At 41.1% G+C, this 23120-nt stretch overlaps 1 long non-coding RNA gene across 1 annotated transcript in view; it reads right to left on the reverse strand.

The window, feature by feature from the left end:
* Window positions 1-23120, reverse strand: part of LOC107973427 (uncharacterized) — a 585387-nt gene that overhangs the window by 320510 nt on the left and 241757 nt on the right. The window lies entirely within an intron of this gene.

The raw sequence follows: 23120 nt of genomic DNA on the forward strand, positions 1-23120 counted from the left end.
TAATTTTAATGCCTATAACATTTTATATGTTTATATAAATATCCTTGGAAGCACCAAGAATATCATCAATCATGTATAGCCAGAAATAATGTTGGAAGGTAAGAAAATAAAAATAATACATTAATAAATGAAGTATCTTCTTACCAATAGTCTCTAAGCTCAATCTAGAAAAAGGTAATTATCCAACTGAGAAAATAAATTATTTTGTATTTTTTTAGTAAGGCATTTCTCTATTTTTTATTAAATTTTTAAACAAATGAACACATGAAATACTATGTATTCATCATGCACAACACATGTATATACACTGTGGAATGACTAAATCTAAGCAATTAACATATACATTATCTTACACTGTTATCATTTTTGTGGTAGAAGCACTTTACATCCACTCTTTTAGCATTTTTTAAGACTACAATACAGTCAACTCTTGAACAATGTTGGGGTTAGAGGTACCAAAACCTTGTGCAGCTGAAAACTTGTATATAACTTTTAACTCCCTTAAAACTTAACTACTAATAACCTACTGTTGACTGGAAGTCTTATCAATAACATAAACAGTTGCTTAACACACATTTCATAAATTATATGTATTATATACTGTATTCTTACAACAAAGTAAGCTAGAGAAAAGGAAATGCCGCTGGGTGTGGTGGCTCAAGCCTGTAATCCCAGCACTTCCGGAGGCCGAGGCAGGTGGATCACTTGAGTTCAGGAGTTCATGACCAGCCTGGCCAACATAGTAAAACCCTGTCTCTACTAAAAATAGAAAAATTTGCCGGGCATGGAGGTGCACACTTGTGGTCCCAGCTACTCAGGAGGCTGAGGCACGAGAATCACTTGAACACAGAGGCGGAGACTGGAGTGAGCCAAGATCGCACCACTGCACTCCAGCCTGGGTGACAGAGTGAGACTCTGTCTCAAAAAAACAGAAAGAGAGACAGAGAAAAGAAAATGTTAAATCATAAGGAAGAGAAAATATATTATTCATTAATAGGAAGTGGATCATCATAAAGGTCTTCATGCTCATTGTCTTCATGTTGAGTAGGCTGAGGAGGAGGAAGCAGGGGTGGGTCTTGTAGTCTCAGGGGTGGAAGAGGTAAAGGGAGTGGAAGGGGAGGCAGGAAAGGCAGACTTACTCTCTGGAACTTTTATTGAAAGAAGTCCACATATAACTAGACCCACAAAGTTCAAACCTGTTGTTCAAGGATCAACTGTATATATTATTTTAATTTTTGAAAATTATTTTAAAAATTTTATGTGGGTACATAGGTTTATATATTTATATGTGGGTACATGAGACGTTTTGATACAGGCATGCAATGTAAATAAGCACATCATGGAGAATGGGATATCCATCCCCTCAAGCATTTATCTTTTGAGTTACAAACAATGCAACTGCATTCTTCAAAATACTATTAAGTATAGTCACAATGTTGTATAATAAATCTCTTGAACTTATTTTTCCTATCTAACTGAAATTTCGCATTCTTTTATCAACAGCTCTCTAAATACCCCAACCACCCCACCCCCGGTAACAGCCACTTAACTCTCTACTTTTAAGAGATCAACGTTTTTACATTCCAGATGAGCAAGAATAGTGCTTTAACTAGTGCTGCCATGAATATAAGAGTGCAGATACGTCTTCAACATGGTGATTTCATTTCCTTTTGGTATATACCCAGTAGTGGGAATGCTAGCTCATATGTTTCATTTTTAATGTCTTGAGAAACATCCAGATTGGCTTTTTTAAGTTCTGGGATAAGCGTGCAGAACGTGCAGGTTTGTTACCTAGGTATACATGTGCCATGGTGGTTTGCTGCACCTATTAACCCCGTCATCTAGGTTTTAAGCCCTGCATGCACTAGGTATTTGTCCTAATACTCTCCCTTCCCTTGCCCCCCAAATCCCCAAGAGGCCCCAGTGTGTGATGTTCCCCTCTCTGTGTACATTTGTTCTCACTGTTCAACTCCCACTTAGAAGTTAGAACATGTGGTGATTGCTTTTCTATTCCTGTGTTAGTTTGCTCAGAATGATGGCTTCCAGCTTCATTCATGTCCCCACAGAGGACATGAACTCATCCTTTTTATGGCTGCATAGTATTCCATAGCGTATATGTGCCACATTTTCTTTATCCAGTCTCATTGATGGGCATTTGGGTTGGTTCCAAGTCTTTAATATTGTAAATAGTGCTGCAATAAACATACATGTGCATGTGTCTTTATAGCAGAATGATTTATAATCCTTTGGGTATATACCCAGTAAAGGGACTGCTGGATCAAATGGTATTTCTGGCTCTAGATCCTTGAGAAATTGCCACACTGTCTTCCATAGTGGTTGAACTAATTTACACTCCCACCAAGAGTGTAAAATCATTCCTTTTTTTTTTTTTTTTTTTTTTTCTTCTTGAGACGGAGTCTCACTCTGTCACCCAGGCTGGAGTGCAGTGGCACGATCTCGGCTCACTGCAAGCTCCACCTCCCGGGTTCATGCCATTCTCCTGCCTCAGCCTCCCAAGTAGTTGGGACTACAGGCACCCACCACCATGCCCGACTGATTTTTTTTGTATTTTTAGTAGAGACGGGGTTTCACCATGTTAGCCAGGATGGTCTCGATCTCCTGAACTCGTGATCCGCCCGCCTTGGCCTCCCAAAAAAATCGTTCCTATTTCTCCACAGCTTTGCTAGCATCTGTTGTTTCCTGACATTTTTAATGATCACCATTCTAACTGGTTGTGAGATGCTATCTGATTGTGGTTTTGATTTGCATTTCTCAGCTGTTATTCATAGGTTTGTTGCATCCAGATTGTTTTCCATGATGGTTTTACTAATTTACATTCTTACCACCAGCGTGCAAGGGTTTTGTTTTCTTCACATCCTTGCCACACTTACCTTTTGTCTTTTTGATAACTGTAAATCTAACAAGTACAAGGTGATATCTTACTGTGGTTTTAATTTGCATTTCCCTGATGATAGTAATCTTGAACATTGTTTAACATGCCTATTGGCTATTTGTATGTCTTCTCTTGAGAAATGTCTATTCAGATGCTTTGCCCATCTTTAAGTTGAGTTGTTTTCTTTTTTTCTTTTTTTGTTTGAGATGGAGTCTCACTCTGTTGCCCAGGCTGGAGTGCAGTGGTGCCATCTCGGCTCACTGCAAGCTCCACCTCCCGGGTTCATGCCATTCTCCTGCCTCAGCTTCCAGAGTACCTGGGACTACAGGCGCCCGCCACCATGCCCGGCTAATTTTTTTTTTTTTTTTGTACTTTTAGTAGAGACAGCATTTCACCGTGTTAGCCAGGATGGTCTCAATCTCCTGACCTCGTAATCTGCCCCCTCTGCCTCCCAAAGAGCTGGGATTACAAGCGTGAGCCACTGCGCCCGGCCAATTGCGTTGTTTTCTTACTACTGAGTTGTCTGTGTTCTAAATTGCTTTAATAAAGTATGGTGATTTCTTAGTGGCTGAATTAGACTCTCTATCACTGAGTGGGGGCACTGCTTTAACAAAACCCCTTCCCCTGCTTTATGAGGATTTGTCCTTTGGTTAACTAACTTTGTTTCTCTAGGCAACAGATAAAGGTAGAATGTCAACTCTGCTACTAGAAAATAGATTATAATATTATAGAAACGATCCCAGACTTCATTTTGACTGGGAGAAATACAAATACATGATTGAAGGTGTTGGGGACACCCGGTAGGGACACGCACTTTGGGCTTCCTTCCCTAAGTATAGTGATGCTTGTGTCCAGAAATTGCCACCGGAAGCTATGCTTATGGAGATAATACAAGAGATTTTGACTCTTGGCTTGTAAGTAAGATTTTGACATGTGGCTTGTAAGTAAGGGAGGCTCTGGAATTTACCCATGTAAATCTCACCTCCTTGTATCTGAGATATCACTTGGGAGAAGATAATTCCCCGTTAGCTGCGTAGAATGCTACAAAACTACTGCAGAAGAGAAATGCCTGGCACTGCTCTGTTAGCAAGATAGAGTTCCCTTCTAAGTAGATTGGTGCCAAATATAGTATATGGTGGCCTTATGAGTCTGAGTGTTGACTTGGGCCACCCCTATAACACATATACACATGTAGTCCTTACACACTGAAATATGTTGTAGACATAATGTGCCCAGGTCTCCAGTTTTAAATAAATATGTCTTTTGGGGTGAGGGGGATGGTGGGGAATGGAGTCTCCCTCTTGTTGCCCAGGCTAGATTGCAGTGGCACAACCTCAGCTCACTGCAACCTCCGCCTCTCGGGTTCAAGCAATTCTCCTGCCTCAGCCTCCTGAGTAGCTGGGATTACAGGCACCCACCACCACGCCCGGGTAATTTTTTGTGTGTTTTTGGTAGAGATGGGGTTGCACCATGTTGGCCAGGCTGGTCTCCAACTCCTGACCTCAGGTGATCCACCTGCCTCAGCCACCAAAGTGCTGGAATTATAGGGACGAGCCACTGCACCCAGCCGAATATGTCATTTTTAAAGACCTAATATGATATATCTTGTGTGAGTGTCTGAGTGTGTGTATGTGTGTGTATGTATTTACCACTAACATACTCAGGGTGAGTACTTTGTCTTTAGAGATTATAAATACAATAATAAAACCAACTGAGACTGGTTTGCTTCTTGAGATCTCCAAGTATCCACAATTTGAAACGATGTCAATGATAAAATATTCTTCCCCACAGGAATAAAAAGCTCCCACTTTCCTACCTTTGCTACATGCTGATGGCAGCAGTGGCCCATCTAGAGTGGCCACTGCCAAAACACTGCTGCAGCAGGGAGGTGCAGCTGGGGCTATATACTCCACGGAGCAGGCAGGAGCACCGTGCCCCACACACACTCCACGGAGCAGGCAGGAGTCCTGTGCTGCTGCAGCTGTCCAGATTCAGGCCTCTCTGTGCTCTTGGGGGCAGGCTTGGAAGTGCCTTTTCCTGCTGCCTGCCTTCTCCCTGCTGTCAGTGCCTGCTCCAACATCAGAGGCATGGCCGGGGCTGCATGCTCTACTGAGCCAGGGGAGCTGGGGACAAGTGGGAGTCCTGCCTCTTCCAATTTTGCTGGGTAGGAGCTCACAGGTGCAGCTGCGCCGCCCAAGCCCAGCTGTGGACCCAGGTATATCAGTGCTCTTGCAGGCCCAGGAAGGACCTCCTGCCCTCTGAAGGCCCAGAAGTGCCTGCTCCCACTGCCTGGCCTCTCTCCACTCTCCCGGGGCACCCACTTCAACTGTGGAGCAGGGTTGGGGCTGAGCCAGGGGGCTTTCGCAGCCCAGTGGGGTGGGTGCACACTCAGGGGAGAGCTGACATGCCAGCCCCCTGCCACCTCTGTCCCCTCTGGACTTTGGGCACTGAGGAGCACAGGAGGGAAGCTAAAGGGGGTTTGAGGGCAGCTCAGCGCTGGCCTGCAGGCACCCCTCAGCAAGAACAGCCCAGGGACCATGGACCGTAGCAGAAGGCAGACAGGCTCCTGGGCCATAGATAATGGCAGGATGCGGATAGGCTCCTAGGCGGAAGCAGGCGGGTCCTGGTGAAGCCTCACCTTCAGTGTTAGGAAGGCCTAAAGCCTCGGTAGGGGCTGCCAGACCTGCTAACTCAAGGGGGAACTCATGGTGCTTTTTCCTGGCCCCGCCTATGGCTGCCCATGGACTAATCAGCATGCACTTCCTCCCTCTGAAGAACATAAAATCCTCAGGACTCAGCCAGAGCAAAGCAGAGCAGACATCCTGACAACCAGCTGCAGAGAGCTGTAGACATCCCAATGACCAGCTAGAGAGAGGAGCTACCCTCTCTGCTGAGAGCTGAACACTCATCAGGATGACCTACCTACAGAGAGGAGCCACTCACTCCAGGATCTCCTCTCTGCTGAGAGCTGAACACTCCATGGGGACAACCTGCCTACAGAGAGGAGCTACCCATTCCAGGCCTCCTCTCTGCTAAGAGCTGCAGAGATGGGAGGACCTGCCTGCAGACAGGGGCCACCCAGTCCAGGGCCTCCTCTCTGCTGAGAGCTGAACACTCAACGGGGATGACCTGCCTATAGAGAGGAGCTACCCACTGCAGGACTCCTCTGAGCTGTTCTAACACTCACTGAAGCTCCTCTTTATCTTGCTCAACCTCCACTTGTCTGCATACCTCATTCTTCCTGGACGCAGGACAAGAACTTGGGCAAATGTGTCACTGGCCACAGAGGTTTCTGGCCAGAAAAGCAACAGCCCAAAGATTCCATAACACATGCCATAAGCTGTTTATCAAACAGCATCCAACTTCCAAGGATATTTATGTAAATCTAATGGGAGTTAGAATCCAAGGCCCTAGGTAGACTTATAATTGCCAAATGATTAGGAACCAAAAGAATAGTTACTAGTAATTTTATTGTAACAATTGCATTCTTATCTCCTTTCATTAAACACTTTCCAAGGAGTCTAAAACCACTGCTAAAATACAGCGACTTCCCCCACCACCACCATGACCAACAATACCAGAACTTTACAGATGAGGTGAGTCAGGGAAGAAACTAACCAGGGTGGTGAAGGCATTTTTCCATAAAACAGTTTAGGCAAAAAGGAGATGAAACTATTTTGAGTTTCCACCATATTTTGGCCTATACTTGGCTTTTAATGAAAAAAATCACAATAAAAGTAAATGTACAGATGCCTGGTAATCTTAAAGTTACCTTAAGTAGACCTACATAGCTATAGTGGAAAGGCAAAGTTTTAAGAATTTTAACGAGACCTGTTATCCATCATTAGAGTCTAATCTGCCTGTTATCCATCATTAGAGCCTAATCTACAAACTCCCTTCAATTCTACTTCAGACATAGCAGGAAACTCCAAACAAAGAACATATATTTGGTAGAAGAAAGAGATCCACTCAAAAACTCTCCAAAGAGAAAGGAAAAGCATAGATGTCTGCAATTTAACATCTCTTTGCGTCTATTCAGATCTATTTGGCCACTTTGCCAGTGAGTAACAGATTTCATCCTCATTATTTTCAATCCAGGTCAATGTCTCTGAAATTCTAGTAGTCCTTGGTCTAAATGTTGTCAAGGTCCTTTCTTCTTTCAAAGTCTATGGACTTTTAATTCACTAAACTTGTTGGCTATATATAGAACCTGATAAAAGAAACACTTAGTAAATACATCTCTATTCCTTGAAAAACAAATCACAGTCATGCCATAGTTTGGTAAGTAACTGTTTTTTCTTTCCATTTTTTTTTTTTTGAGATGGAGTCTTTCTCTGTCACCAGGGTGGAGTGCAGTAGTATGCTCTCGGCTCACTGCAACCTCCACCTCCCTGGTTCAAGCAATTCCCCTGCCTCAGCCTCCCAAGTAGCTGGGATTACAGGTGCACGCCACCACGTCCAGCTAATTTTTTTGTATTTTTTGTAGAAACAGGGTTTCACCAGGTTGGCCAGACTGGTCATGAACCCCTGACCTCAGGCAATCCACCCACCTCGGCCTCCCAAAGTGCTGGGATTACAGGCGTGAGCCACCACACCCGGCCTCTTTCCATCTTTAAAATGCCTTTTGCATTGTGACTTTGTCTTATCCAAGCTTAGTCTCCTTGATCACTGATTTTTGAAAAAGTTATTGAAATCTCTTATTCCACAACTAAATTATGCCTCTGTAAGTGATATAAATAGTTTAGACATTCCCTTTTCCTCCATTTATCTTAATCAAAAGTTACTTCAATAAAGAACGCAAGTGCTATGGTAATCAGCTTTATGAATCAGAGAAGAATTAGGAGAGGAATCCAAGGACTAGGATGTAATCAACAAAGGACATTGGTCAGTAAGTGTCAGGCTAATAGAATTGTTTTAAATCTTGGATAAATTAAGGTAAGACCACATAATTTCAGACACTACAAATAATTCCCTACTGGGACGAAATCTTTTGTAGACAAGATCAGAGATCAATGACAACTAACTACTTTAAACACAATGCATTCCTTTCTCATTAAATGTTTCTGTAAATGCTTTCTCAGCAATGGGTTAAATTAGTTTCCAGTAGACACTAATTCTACATATAAGTGTGTAAAGTATAACATCTTTTTAATTTTTAAAATCCAGAAGAATGTTACATTTCTGAGAGAAAGTATCCTCTGAACTACTATGCCTTCAGTGTCTTAAGAAATACAAGCAACCAGCTCAACTTAAAAACAAAACCACAAATCTTTGAAATAAGATTATATATGGTGTATAGTCACCAGGAGGAAGGTGGTATTTTAACATTCAAGGGAAATATGTCATTATCGCACATTAGCAGCAGTACTAAACTGTAACTTACAGCAAAGACTACGTTGCCTGCATATTTTTGTTATTGTGAGTTTGATGGCAAAGGGAAAGATGAATGGGAATTATGCCTGGAAAATAAATAAATCAATGAATAAAACATAATTTTAATTTGGTAAGAAAGAAAACAACTTGAAGATAAAATTAAATAAGAAAAAGAGAGAAAAATGGTGCAGGGGAAAACCACTCAGCCCTGACTTTACCTGAATATCCTGGTGGGTACTATGATACAGAACCAATAAAGAATGCCTTGCATTATGAGCAAGATAGCCCATTTGAGATTATCATTCATTCCTGCCCTAATGTTAAATAAGCCTGGGGTGGTAGAAAGGGTAGGGGCTTTGGAACCAGATAGAAATGGGTTTCGATTAAGTCTCCAACAAATACTGTGCATGAGAACATGGCCAATTCATCAACCACTTTGGGCTTTAGTGATTTTCTGAATTTTAGGAATAATATTACCCAGAAATTGTCAGGGCAGGATTAAATTATGATAATGTATTTAAAATGTCTGTGAAGGAACCTATTTAGATGCCAAAGAAATTAACATAAACTGGGTGGCTTAAAACAAGAGGAATTTATTCTCTCATAATTCAGGAGGCAAGAAGTCCAAAATCAAAGTGTTGGCAAGACTGCACCTCTCTAGAGGCCCTGGGCCTTCTAGCTTATGGTGGATTTAGGCATTCCTTGGCTTCCTGCTGCATCACGCCAATTTCTGACTCTGTCTTCACATGGTTTTCCCCTCTGTGTGTTTTCTTATCTTCTGTCTCTTAGGTGGCATTTACCATTGAATTTAGGACCCATTTGGATAATCCAGGATGATCTCATCTCATCTCAAGATCCTTAACTTCACTTTATCGACGATGACCCTAATTTCAAGTAAGTTCACATTCATAAATTTTTGGACATGAGTTTTTGGAGGCCTATCATTCAACCTACTAGAAGACCTAAAACAGAAAAATACTCAATAAATGGCAGATGTTTCCTTATAAAATGTAAAATTCATAAATTTATAGGAAGCTGGAGGAAGATATAGAAGGATGAACAGTGAAACATAGAACACTGAAAGTAAAATCTGTCCTCAGTTGACTAAGGTCACCATTTTTCTAAGACTGAAAGACTTATTTAAATTGTGTAATTTTCTTATATTCACTTAAGTTCACTATTTTACAGAATAGTTCTAGAGAGAAAGAGCCATGCCCTACCATTTCTTATTATATATCAAGGCCATTATACAGTGCCTGGCATTTAGTGGGAGGTCAATAAATATCAATTAAATAAATGAATAGAGAGAAATGTCCATATGCAAAAGTCTCTCTGTTAGCCAGAAATGGTGGCTCATGTCTGTAGTCCCAGCTACTCAGGAGGCCAAGGCAGGATGATCCCTTGAGACCAGGGGTTCAAGACTAGCCTGGGCAACATAGCAAGATCCTGTTTCTAAAAAATAAAAAATGAAATAACTTTAAAAGTCTCACAGCTAACTGAACCAGAGCTATGCTTAGAAACTGGTTTTTCTGATTATCATTGCTAGTATTGGAAGACCATTTTTGTGTTTGTTAGTTTCTTTTTAATACAAGCAAATTAAGTTGCACATTAGTACTGTATGAAAGTACCCAGAGGAATTCATCCTGCTGTTTGAGTTGGAACTACTAGGCGGCCAATCAGTCATTTAGGGAGCCTCATCACTGACAAAGCCATATGGTTCTGATTACTTACACTGAATAGATCAAAGGGATTCTCTGCAAGATAATATTAGTACTCAAAACATGTCATGAGCAACCAGAGCTAGGATTATTGCAAAAAGGAGCCTATGTGGTAGGATTTGGAGAGCACTGGAAAAGGTTCCTGCCAAAATATATCTTCTACTTTCTAAAAGTTTCATGGGAGATTATTCTTTAGTGTGTGAAGACATTGCATTTTTGAAAAGTCTCCCATAAAAATGCAAATACTCCCTAAGAGGGAAACATATTTTAAGTTTTCTATTAAGCAATGTAAATGTGTGGAACACATACAGTGTGTGGCATTGAGAGGTGACAGTGTGCTGGCAGCCCTCACTCGCTCTCAGTGCCTCCTCAGCCTTGGCGCCCACTCTGGCTGCACTTGAGGAGCCCTTCAGCCCGCCACTGCACTGTGGGAGCCCCTCTCTGGGATGGCCAAGGCCAGAGCCAGCTCCCTCTGCTTGTGGGGAGGTGTGGAGGGAGAGGCATGGGCAGGAACCTGGGCCAGCATGAGTTCCGGGTGGATGCAGGCTCAGCGGGCCCCGCACTTGGAGCAGCCGGCTGGCCCCTGGCTGTGAGGGGCTTAGCACCCAGGCCAGCAGCTGTGGAGGGTGCGCCAGGTCCCCCAGCAGCGCCGGCCCGCCGGCAACGCACTCAAATTCTCATCAGGCCTCGGCTGCCTCCCAACAGGGCAGGGCTCGGGACCTGCAGCCCGCCATGCCTGAGCCTCCCCACCCACCCCATGGGCTCCCGCATGGCCCGAGCCTCCCTGACGAGCACCGCCCCCTGCTCCACAGCGCCCGGTCCCATCGGCTGCCCAAGGGCTGAGGAGTGCGGGCACATGGTGTGGGACTGAAGGGCAGCTCTGCCCACAGCCCTGGTGTGGGATCTACTAGGCAAAGCCAACTGGGCTCCTGAGTCGATTGGGGACTTGGAGAACTTTTGTGTCTAGCTGCAGGATTGTAAATGCACCAATCAGCATTCTGGGTCTAGCTCGGGGTTCGTGGATGCACCAATCAGCACTCTGTGTCTAGCTCAAGGTTTATAAACGCACCAATCAGCACCCTGTGTCTAGCTCAAGGTTTGTAAATGCACCAATCAGTGCTCTGTGTCTAGCTAATCTAGTGGGGACTTGAAGAACTTTTATGTCTAGCTAAAGGATTGTAAATGCACCAATTAGCACTCTGTGTCTAGCTCAGGGATTGTAAACACACCAGTCAGCACCCTGTCAAAACAGACCAATCAGCTCTCTGTAAAACGGACCAATCAGCTCTCTGTAAAATGGACCAATCAGCTCTCTGTAAAATGGACCAATCAGCAGGATGTGGGTGGGGTCAGATAAGGGAATAAAAGCAGGCTGCCCAAGCCAGCAGCAAAAACCTGCTGGGGTCCCCTTCTACACTGTGTAAGGTTTGTTCTTTCGCTCTTTGCAATAAATCTTGCTGCTGCTCACTCTTTGGGTGCGCACTGCCTTTATGAGATATACCACTCACCGCGAAGGTCTGCATCTTCACTCCTGAGGCCAGCGAGACCACGAACCCACCGGGAGGAATGAACAACTCCGGACGGAAGGAACAAACAACTCCAGACGCACCGCCTTTAACAGCTGTAACACTCACCGCAAAGGTCTGCAGCTTCACTCCTGAAGCCAGCGAGACTGTGAACCCACCAGAAGGAAGAAACTCTGAACATCAGAAGGAACAAACTCCGGACACACCATCTTTAAGAACTGTAACACTCACTGCGAGGGTGCGCAGCTTCATTCTTGAAGTCAGTGAGACCAAGCACCCACCAATTTTGGACACACCATTGTGCTAAACATTGTGAAGTCTATGACAACAAACAGGATACTGCACTTGCTCTCAAGAAGTTTGTGGTCCAGTGGGACAGACAACATATGTACAATGAAATCTAATTCAAGGCAGAAAGTCTTATATTCCAAAATAAAGGTGCCAAGAGTGATAGGAACATAAAGACTGAAGCTATTAATTCTGACTGAAAGGAAAAAGAAGTGAAAAGTAGTAGAACTTCAAATGGATTTTGAAAAGTAGGCTGGGTTTTGACAAGGAAACATGAAGGACAGGCCATTAAAAGATAAGTAGGAAAAGATAATGCTGTCAACAGCCAAATAATCATAATAATAAGGAACAGGGAGCAAAAGAATAGAGGAGTGGGAAGGAAAGCACCAACTCTATCTTAAGTTTTTAACATGCTTTCAGTATTTTCTAGGATTGCAGAGGAAGCCCAGAGGGACAAACAAGTACTGGGATGTTGGATTTGGGGGATGGAAGGCCCTGAGAAAGTCAAAGACAGCACATTCAGAAAAGAGCACGCTTTCGGAAGACCAAGTCCAAAGTTGAATGTTGTGAACAAGAAATGAATTCCCTGAACTCATTCCTGTCCTTTTCCAGACTTCTATGTTGATCTTTGAAGCCACCCAGTGTATAGGGCCTAGTGGGTGAGCCATTCAGCTCCTTTCAGGCTGCCCAAGGCTGTTGTCTGCAACACAGAGAAGTGTACTTCCCACTCAGTGACTGCTCAGCCAAGCAGCCCAGAACCCCACCTAGCCTTTTCTCTTTGTTCTCATGGCTACCAGTTATTTAGGTAGGAGCTCCTCCAAGCCATTTTCCAGCTCCAATGCAACCACTATTTTTATTTTTTTCTTTCTCATTTCTTGCCCCTCTTCTTCCTGCTGTTGGCCAAGATCTATCCTCTTTATTCTCCTCAATACTCGTGCTGAGTTGATATGTAATATCTGCAGGTAGTTGTAGAAGAAATAAGAAGACAGTGATATCAAAGGTCCTTAAAAGCACTTAGTGGCCCCCAAATACTTACAGATAAAAAAAAATCTCCCTTTAAGTGATTCAGTGAGGGAAAAGAACATATTGCATAACTGGGGAAATTGCTTCTTCAGTGCATTTTCATGGCCTAATAAGGAATTAATATCACACCTAGTATGGAAGTAGCATTGCAAAGTCTCAGTCTATGCCTCTAAGCCCAAAATTACATTTTCTAATGTCTATTTCCTGCTGAGCTACTTTTGTTCCCTTCAGGAAACTTCCCTGATCTATTATGGCTGATACATGCTTCTAATTTTCTTGAACATACAGCCATTTCTGAAGATGACTTTATGCATCTTACATAGGGCTTTTAAAACAATTTGTGAATAAAAAGTATTTAACACCCAGTATCTAAATGTCTGGGTGCTTTGGGGCATGGGGTGATGTCACTTAGATATTTTTTTCTCTATAGGGAGATTTTTTTTAAGTCTGGCTTTTTCATGGCTATTGTTCAAGCTCAAAGATAGAAATTAATGATTTTCCTGAAGATTCATGTTTCCCCTGTTTAAGTAGGGGGTTATTTAGGGCTAGGCACTTTTTAGGACACTGTTATTTTAGATATCATTTGGGCAATATGAGGACATTGACGTAACCATAAGTTAACTCACATTTTCTAGTTCCTGAAAACTTAAAATAGTTATATATGAAAGATTACAATTTCTCTAACCTAACTGAAAACCTCATTTCTTTTACTTTGGAAGAGTTTTAGGTAACCAAAAGAGCTCCTTCATCTTTAGAGTCTCTGGTCCCTAACAATTTTCTTTCATTAATAACATTTTTTATCCCTATTCTTGTTCAACAATAAAAGTTGGAATTAAGAATAGCTTTTATGTTTTATTTTCTTTTGTTTCAAGGATGAAGTAGTTATTAAGTGAAACAAAAAAATCTGCCTCTACCATTATATTTTAGTGTTCTTTTTTAAAGGAGGAAGGAAAAATTAGGTTTCTTCTGGAAAGGAGAATTGAAATATAACAATACCCACTTCAGTGCAGTTTGTGAGAGACTGACATAAAAAAGATCATTTTTCTTTTCTTTGTATCACAGTCTTAACTTTGTTCCTAAAAAATGAAATCCCAAGATGATTTGCAAATAGAAATTTGCTTTCCAGCTATAGGGGTTGGGTCAGGTTTATCCAAATTAATGTTCCTTTAAGGTAGTGTAAATAGAAACAGCCACCTCACTGATCTTTCATGATCTCTGTCATTTCACAAATCTAGTCACTTGCTCCAATAATGGATGAATGAGCTTTGCCTAATCTATAGGCTTAGCTAGAATAGGCCAAAGGTAATCACAAAATCTATATGGAACAACCATTTTGCCCCAGTGTAGATTACAACCGAGGCTCCTGAATTTTGATTTTTTCCTAAGTTAAATAAGTGCTGATGAAAATATTGCAAGATTATGACAAAAGCAATGAAGCAGTCATGCAATGGCCTGGGCCAAATTTGAGGTAAATATTTATTCATTCCTATTCTCACAGAAATTATGCCTGGTGCCTAAACTCCCTGAGCCATGTGGGCTTGGCTGTCTGAACAAGCCTCTTCTGTCATAAGGTCAGTACTTAACCTGATTACGCCTTTAGGCTAATCTCTTTTTAACGTGGTTATAGAAGAGGCTTTTGGAAAAATTAGACTATCTACTGGCCACTGATTACAGAAGATGTGCATTGGCAGAGTTAGAAGGAGACAGGACACAGGAGTTCCAAGACTGGTTTCACCACATACTGTCTGTGACCTTGGGAAAGAAAATTTAAAAATTCATATGACTGGAGTCATTTTGTAGTATTTTATTTATTTTTAAAAGTCCAACTATTGAACTCCACCCAATTCATTTAACTATTCAGTGTACTTGAAATGATGATTCTCACAGTAGCTATGAAAATCAAATTGAAAAGACTATATGAGAAAATGGCTTGTAAAATATACCAGGCATAAAGGCTTTGGTATGTTCATTATTTTGACCATTAACAAAAATTTCACAAGAAAAATAATTTTATCAATCTTGATAACATAGATACTCCTATTTTATGTAACCACTATAGTCCTAACTTTTGTATTTTGGAGACCCACTAGGGAATTATTTTTAAAGCAAATTATCCTTCTATAGCATGCCAATTACATTCTGTCACTCGAGATGTTAAAATGAACATGTGTGGTATACACATACGCATTTCCTGCCCTTACTGTATGACTTTGTGGCACCTCCCACTAAAGCAGGCAGAGTATATTTCCCCACCCCCATTGACATGTGGGCATGTTTCCGATGGAATGTCAGTGAACATAACGGGAGCAGAGGCTTAAATATGCATTCATGGCTTGGCTTGCCCCCTTGCCTTCCTATCACTAGCCAGGAGAAGAATGTGTCCTAATATCCAGATCCAATAAGAATGAAAAACACATGCAGTAGAATGGAACCTGAAGCACAGCCTGAAATAGAGCCTCTCCAGCTGACCCACATCCCCTAAAGGAAGAAAAATAAATGTTAGTGTTATAAGCCTCAGTGATTTTGACGTCATTACACAGCAAGACTGACTAGTAAAAAATGCATGGGCCATATTCTAGAGTTTTTAAAGAACATGTAGAATATAGACCTTCCTTGCAGGGTCAGTTGGATTAACAGAGCATAGAGGAAGGGAAATCTGGCTGTGAAAAATGAAAGATATCTCTTAAGAGTCTTGTTTATTCTGTAGATACGGGGAAGGATTCTTTAGTAAGTTCAAAGCTAAAGCCTACCGTGCTTTTGAAAAACTGAGAGTATAAGGTAAAGATCAGCCCTTACTATTTCCCTAATGCAAAGAATAGCACATTGTACCAAATTACATTTCCTTCAACACTATATGTCTCCCCTATTCTTGCCAAAACTTGATATATCAAACATTAATTTTAACAAATCTGATAAATGAAAAATCATGTTACTTTGACTTACTGTTGATTTTCATATGCAATCATCCATCAGAATCCATGGGGATTGGTTCCAAGAATCCCGGAGAATACCAAAATCCACAGATGTTCAAGTCCCTGACATAAAATGGCGTAGTATTTCCGTGTAATCTATGCATATCCTTCTGTATATTTTAAATCATCTGGATTCCTTATAATACCTAATACAATGCAAATGCTATGTAAATGGTTTTTATTCTGTATTGTTTAGGGGATACTGACCAGAAAAAAATTAGTCTGTACATGTTTAGTACAGATGTGACCATCCATTTCTTTTTTTTTTTGAATGTTTTCAATCCACAGCTGGCTGAATCCACAGATGCAGAGCCCACAGATAGAGCTGAATGTACTTATTGAACATTTGTATTTATGTGTCTATCAATTATCTTCTCGTATCATTTTCTGTATATTATATTGAATGCTATAGTTTTGTTCATACCTACAAAAATTACATTTTAAAATCTTTTTACCCTAAAACTCAACTGTGAGCAATTTATCCCATAAAAATGTGTTTTAAAGAATATAAACACATATCTACAAGTAATTCACCAGGGCATAATTTAAAATAATTCACAAAAAATGTTGTAGGGAGGGGGAAGCCCTAAATTTTCTTTGAAACAGAAATGATTCCATTATCACACAGTCATTAAGTAAAATTCTAAGTGACTATTAAAAACTTGTTCCATATGTGATGGTATGAAACAATATCAAGATTTTTTGAAGAAAACCCAAGGAAATTTTAAAAGCAATTGCTCAGAAGAATTGAAATAGGAAATCCAGATGGGAGAGGTATCTGGATGGAGTATTTTTACTTTATGCCATTCTGTACTTTTTATAATGAGAACATGTTATTTTATAACAAATAAAGAAACCTTTTTATATCAAGATAAAACATATTCTTCAAAAAAATTTTAGACCTAGAAATTCAGACTGGCAAAAGAAGGAAACTAACACAATACATACAACTAGAAAAATGATTAGCAATTCCATTGTTGAATACCCTTTTGTTATTTACCTATGTATATCAATGGATTTTTATGCTGCATTGTTTTGCAATCTATGTTTTTCACTTAACAATATAATTTTCCAATATTAATAGTCTCTACAGCATTATTTTTGATATCTATAAATCTGCCCCTTGTACTGTAACATATTTTGCTAATCGTTTTCTTCTGGCATTTTTTTTTCATGTTTTCACTATAATAAATAATGCTTCAATAAAATTTATATTGCTATATCTTTGTATACTTTCCTAATGATTATACTAACACTTTCATATATATTATTTTTCACTAACAGCATCATCAAAACTTCATGTACAATACCACCAATTGTGCCGCTGGTATTTTATGCACAAAATTGAGGTCAACAGAATGAATTTTGATGCTCTGTTCACTACAGGAACACAAATTGTGAGGAAAAGAATGATCAGTGCAAACTTGCTAGGACTGTCACCCAGATTCTCCCAAAAGAGACTTTTCAAATCAGGCAAGCAATGTTATTTTTAAATAAAAGTTCAAAAACATGTTTAAGATAATATATTGGTTGTGACCAAATTTATAACTTATCAAAATTCTGTTTTTGTGAGTTTCACATATGTTTTCTAGAACAGGTCAAACTATTAAAGAATACCATTATTTAACCATTTTGGACCAGCAAAAATGAAAATTTATTATACAATCTAATGTTCTATATTTTTTTCTAAGAATAAAAGCCACCTATTAAATATTTATGGTGATAGCTTGTTGTTCCAGATTTTATTAAAGGTTTTGGGTCATGGGTATGATTTATGGCTTACTGGGACCTAGATAAGAAATATGATTTCCATCTTTAATATTATATATGGGAAAATGTTTTACAGCATTGATTTCTAGGAACACGTTCAGCATAATTGTCACTTCTAGAAGTTATAAAAAGAAAATTATAAATAGTGGGCTATTTTCCTAATTTTGTGAAACTGTACAAAATTTAAGAATTATTGGACAAAAGATATTTAGAATCCTTTATAAAATGTGAGGGAATAGGAATGTTAAGATCAGTATACATTTAGTGATAGGACTACTATATTTTATCTATGAGTTTCCTTTTTACCGCATAGGAACAAATAGATAAAATACTGAAATATTTATCTTAATTGGGCATTCTTTGTTTCTTTCACCAGAATTCTAAGATAAGAAAACAAGCTTTTCCCTTTGGGACCCACTTAGTCATTTTGATAGAAAAGCATATTTAACTGCTGTCTTTGGAATATTCTTTAGTATATTTTTGATTTAAAAAAATCTATCCTTTACTTGCACATTACAGTTATGGAGATAAAGAGATAGCTCCTTAAGTACTAATGCGAAGAGGGGAATAAAAGGAATGGAGGCAACGTCACTTGGGTTCCCAAAGCATCATCACCCTACAGAGACAGAGTTCTTGACTTTGCCATTAGCGACAGTTGGGGCTGTTAAAGTCAAATAAAAATATAGAAACAAATCACTATGCAAAGTGTTTCATTTGGGAATGCATATAAAAACAGAATCACTATTTAGGGCATACATACAGAATGGCATGGTCTTTGGCATGTTTGAAGAACAAAGAAAAGGTTGGAAGTTCTATTAGAAAGGGACATGTTACACATTCTTTTGAAAGGAAGCTCACTGGCACTAGTGAAGTTTTGGGGACCTGACACTCTTTAATTAGTGAATGACAGTGGTAAGTAAAACTGGTCTTAACGTCCCAGCACAAATCTAGTCCGTATCAGCAGCCACTAGGTAAAACTGATCTTAAGGTTACAGCAGGCCATTTCAGCAGCCAAGCTGGTGGATCACTCTTGGAGCAAGTGCTATGTGCACCAGACTGCTCTCTCCCCTGACCTTTCAACTCTGATTTTGTTGGGTCTGACAAGAATAGCCCAGTTTGTATAATCAAATTTCACATTTCCCCATTTTGATCAAGATCTTTCTCTCAAAGTGTCACTGATTAACTATTCTGAGATTAGGCGTAATTGTCCCTCACTGCAGGGTCTGAACCCGTCGGAGTTACTTCTGTCCTACTTTTGGGGGTTAGGTATGAGAGTCCATGTCAGGGACCTGGGCCACATTTAGCAAAAGAGAGGCCAAAAGGAAAATCTTTCTCATTGCAGCTTTGCCTGGAGTTCAACACTGAGTTTCACTGTATTAGACCCACAGGTATTAGCAGTCATCTCAAGACATGGGGCTAACATTATCTTGTTGGGAGTGCTGGCTTTGCAAAGAATGGTCAGGCGAAATTTAAAAAAAAAAAAAAAAAAGTTTAATATGAAAATGCAAAAAGTCATTAGTGACAATACAATAAATCCAGTTTGAATAGTCCTAGATTATGAACTTAAATTTTAATGCAACCAACTGAACAGATCAAAAAGTTCCGATGTATCTGGTGAGATTTGTTGGAGCCAGCTAGCTTGGGTTTTCTTTTATCTTGTATAACTGTGTTTCTACTTTCCCAGAGGAATTTATACATGCATAGCAAGCAGTGTTATCAGTTATACAACCACCACCTTCTCAGCTAATAACTAATGCAGGCAATCATGTTATCCAATGCCACTTTAGCAAGAGATTCTAAGAAAGTTTATTGAGCTACAATAGCCTTAGGTATGGAATCTGCTATAGACCCAAGTTTCAAAGATAAATTTCTGATTCATGCTCCCTCTCCCTCTCTCTCCACGGTCTCCCTCTGATGCCGAGCTGAAGCTGGACTGTACTGCGGCCATCTCGGCTCACTGCAACCTCCCTGCCTGATTCTCCTGCCTCATCCTACCAAGTGCCTGGGATCGCAGGCGCGTGCCGCCACGCCTGACTGGTTTTCGTATTTTTTTGGTGGAGACGGCGTTTCGCTGTGTTGGCCGGGATGGTCTCCAGCTCCTAACCGCAAGTGATCTGCCAGCCTGCGCCTCCCCAGGTGCCAGGATTGCAGACGGAGTCTCGCTCACTCAGTGCTCAATGTTGCCCAGGCTGGAGTGCAGTGGCGTGATCTCGGCTCGCTACAACCTCCACCTCCCAGCTGCCTGCCTTGGCCTCCCAAAGTGCCTAGATTGCAGCCTCTGCCCGGCCGCCACCCATCTGGGAAGTGAGGAGCGTCTCTGCCTGGCTGCCCATCATCTGGGATGTGAGGAGCCCCTCTGCCCGGATGCCCAGTCTGGGAAGTGAGGAGCGCCTCTTCCCGGGCGCCATCCCATCTAGGAAGTGAGGAGCGTCTCTGCCTGGCCACCCATCATCTGAGATGTGGGGAGCGCCTCTGCCCCGCTGCCCCATCTGAGAAGTGAGGAGCCCCTCTGCCTGGCAGCTGCCCCGTCTGAGAAGTGAGGAGCCCCTCCACCCAGCAGCCACCCCGTCTGGGAAGCGAGAAGCGTCTCCGCCCGGCAGCCGCCCCGTCTGGGAGGTGGGGGGCAGCCCCCGCCCGGCCAGCCGCCCCGTCTGGGAGGGAGGTGGGGGACAGCCCCCGCCCAGCCAGCCGCCCCGTCTGGGAGGGAGGTGGGGGGCGCCTCCGCCCGGCCGCTGCCCCATCTGGGAGGTGGGGGGCACCGCTGCCGGGCAGCCCCTTCTGGGAAGTGAGGAGCCCCTCTGCCCAGCCGCCACCCCATCTGGGAGGTGTACCCTACAGCTCACTGAGAACGGGCCATGATGACGATGGCGGTTTTGTCGAATAGGAAAGGGGGAAATGTGGGGAAAAGATAGAGAAATCAGATTGTTGCTGTGTCTGTGTAGAAAGAAGCAGACATAGGAGATTCCATTTTGTTCTGTACTAAGAAAAATTCTTCTGCCTTGGGATGCTGTTAATCTATAACCTTACCCCAACCCGGTGCTCTCTGAAACATGTGCTGTGTCCACTCAGGGTTAAATGGATTAAGGGCGGTGCAAGATTTGCTTTGTTAAACAGATGCTTGAAGGCAGCATGCTCCTTAAGAGTCATCACCACTCCCCAATCTCAAGTATTCAGGGACACAAACACTGCGGAAGGCCGCAGGGTCCTCTGCCTAGGAAAACCAGAGACCCTTGTTCACTTGTTTATCTGCTGACCTTCCCTCCACTATTGTCCTATGACCCTGCCAAATCCCCCTCCGTGAGAAACACCCAAGAATGATCAATAAATACAAAAAAAAAAAAAAAAAAAAAAAAAAAGAATTCATCTGGGTAAGAGAGACTGCCAAATAAGCAGCCTAGAATTTTTTTCTAACAACAAAAATCACTCAGCAAAGGAAATGAGTCCATACTATCATTTACAGGTAAAATTCATAGTGACACTGTACCAGCTACTAACTTCTGTATGTAATTTTAATCACTGCCTCAAAATATTGTTATAGTGCCTTAGGAGTGGTCTAATACAGTATTTTAATTTCTATTTTTGCAAAGATTACACTGATGCTGAAAAAGAGAGCTTTATCCCATATTTGCCTCTACAGAGTAGTAATAAAGCAACTCTGACCTTAAAAAAAAAAAAAAAGGATAAATTTCTGATCGTTGTTTTTAAGTGGTTAACTGCAATCCAAGAGAAAAAGTATCTAAACAGCTGAGGCCTATCCCGCTGGATTTATGTCTCCCAGTAAGGTATATCTTTTAATGGTGTTAAGTTAAAAGGTACCAACCAACGTTCAGATTTTGTTAATTTGTGTTGAATCCGGAAATATCTTAAACCACACTGGCATTTTATTTTCCATTTGTTGAGACATGATGTTGTCCATGCTTATGACTGACTGTTAAATCCTCCATAAATAAAAATGTACTTTGATGAAACATAACAGTTAATTCTATGTGGAGTACCTTGTGTATTAATTGTTACTCATAGGGAGATGTCAGTGGTATTTATCCAAGGTTCTATTATTGAGTTATTACATTGTTTGAGGTTATCAGTAATTAGAAGACCAGGATCATCAATGTTTTTGTAATCTGTCAAATTGTTTTTCTCTTGAGTCTTAATACCATACCTTTTCTTTCACAATCTTAGTCTAATTCCAAAGTCTTTTTTGTAGACTGCTGGTACTGTTAGGGTGAAGCCAGGAATCTGAATATCTGGGTCCAAAAGTTTGACTTTTTACAAAGGACTGGATACAAAATTGGAACCACAGTTACATTGGGAACATTAACAAAATCTGTTATGGGGTAGACTAAAGGTTTACTTATATCATGACAGATCAAGGTTTTTGGTAACAAATCCAACAATCAGTAATGGCTCCTCCTTGTACTAGATTGGAAAGTGCAAATTAGAGCATTGTCTTTCCAGGAAAATAAAGGCATATAAGAAGAGACCAATAATAAAAGGGAAAGAATACAGTGACCTGATCTAGGCATCCTGAAATAGCAGTCTACTGTAGACATCATCTACTTCAATTCCAGGTAAATTTTAGTCTTAAATCACCTATTGGAGAGTTGGTTCAGTCAGAAGTAGGGACCATTTTTAAAAGAGAGATGTAAATCCAAGAGTCAATGTCTTTGAGTCTGATAGCATAGGGATTGGTGAAAAGGACTGAATATGGGCCCTTCCAATGTGGCTTGAGAGAATCCTTACGTAGGTGTCTTTTTTAGTAGACAAAGTCACTAGGTTACAGATCATGGTACTGTAGGTCCTTGTCTCCCAAGAGAGTACTGTGGGAAGACTGTTCTACCAAAGTATGATTTTTATCCATCACTTTAATAATGTCTTTGCAATACTGAAGTATATCTCTTTGCTGTTAACTAAGAGTCCAAATAGAGGGAGTGAAGTATATAGGAGAGCCTGTGATTATTTCAAAAGCTAAAAGTTTCTGAGCTCTAAAGGGAGTGGCTCTAAAATTTAATATCAAAGGAAGAACTCTAGGCCAAGGAAGGTATATGGTTTCCATAAATTTGGCCAACTGTATTTTAATAGTTCCATTTGTTTGCTGTACTGAGCCAGAAGACTAGATGGTAGGCACAATGGAAATGCTGTAAAATTGGCCAAACTGAATGTACCTGCTTTATTAAAAGACTGGTAAAGTGGGTTCTCCAGTCATTGTGAAGTTCAAGGGGAGTTCCAAAAGTGGGAATAATTTTCTCTGCAAGAATTTAGGCCAGGGCTTCAATTGTATTAATGTTGAGCACCACTATTTCTTTGAGTCTCCTTTCCCGATACAAATCTGCACAATAAATTATTAGAATCACTCCTAAACAGCCTGCTGCCCTATCTGTTCGCCCCCACCACAAGATCCCACACAGCTGTTATTCTCTTTATTTAAAAAATCACCCCTATGTCCGGGTGCGGTGGCTCACGCCTGTAATCCCAGCACTTTGGGAAGCCAAGGGCAGTGGATCACCTGAGGTCGGGCGTTCAAAACCAGGCTGACCAACATGGAGAAACCCCATCTCTA

This window comes from Pan troglodytes, chromosome 12 (genome assembly GCF_028858775.2).
Source record: "Pan troglodytes isolate AG18354 chromosome 12, NHGRI_mPanTro3-v2.0_pri, whole genome shotgun sequence".
Classification (NCBI taxonomy): domain Eukaryota; kingdom Metazoa; phylum Chordata; class Mammalia; order Primates; family Hominidae; genus Pan; species Pan troglodytes.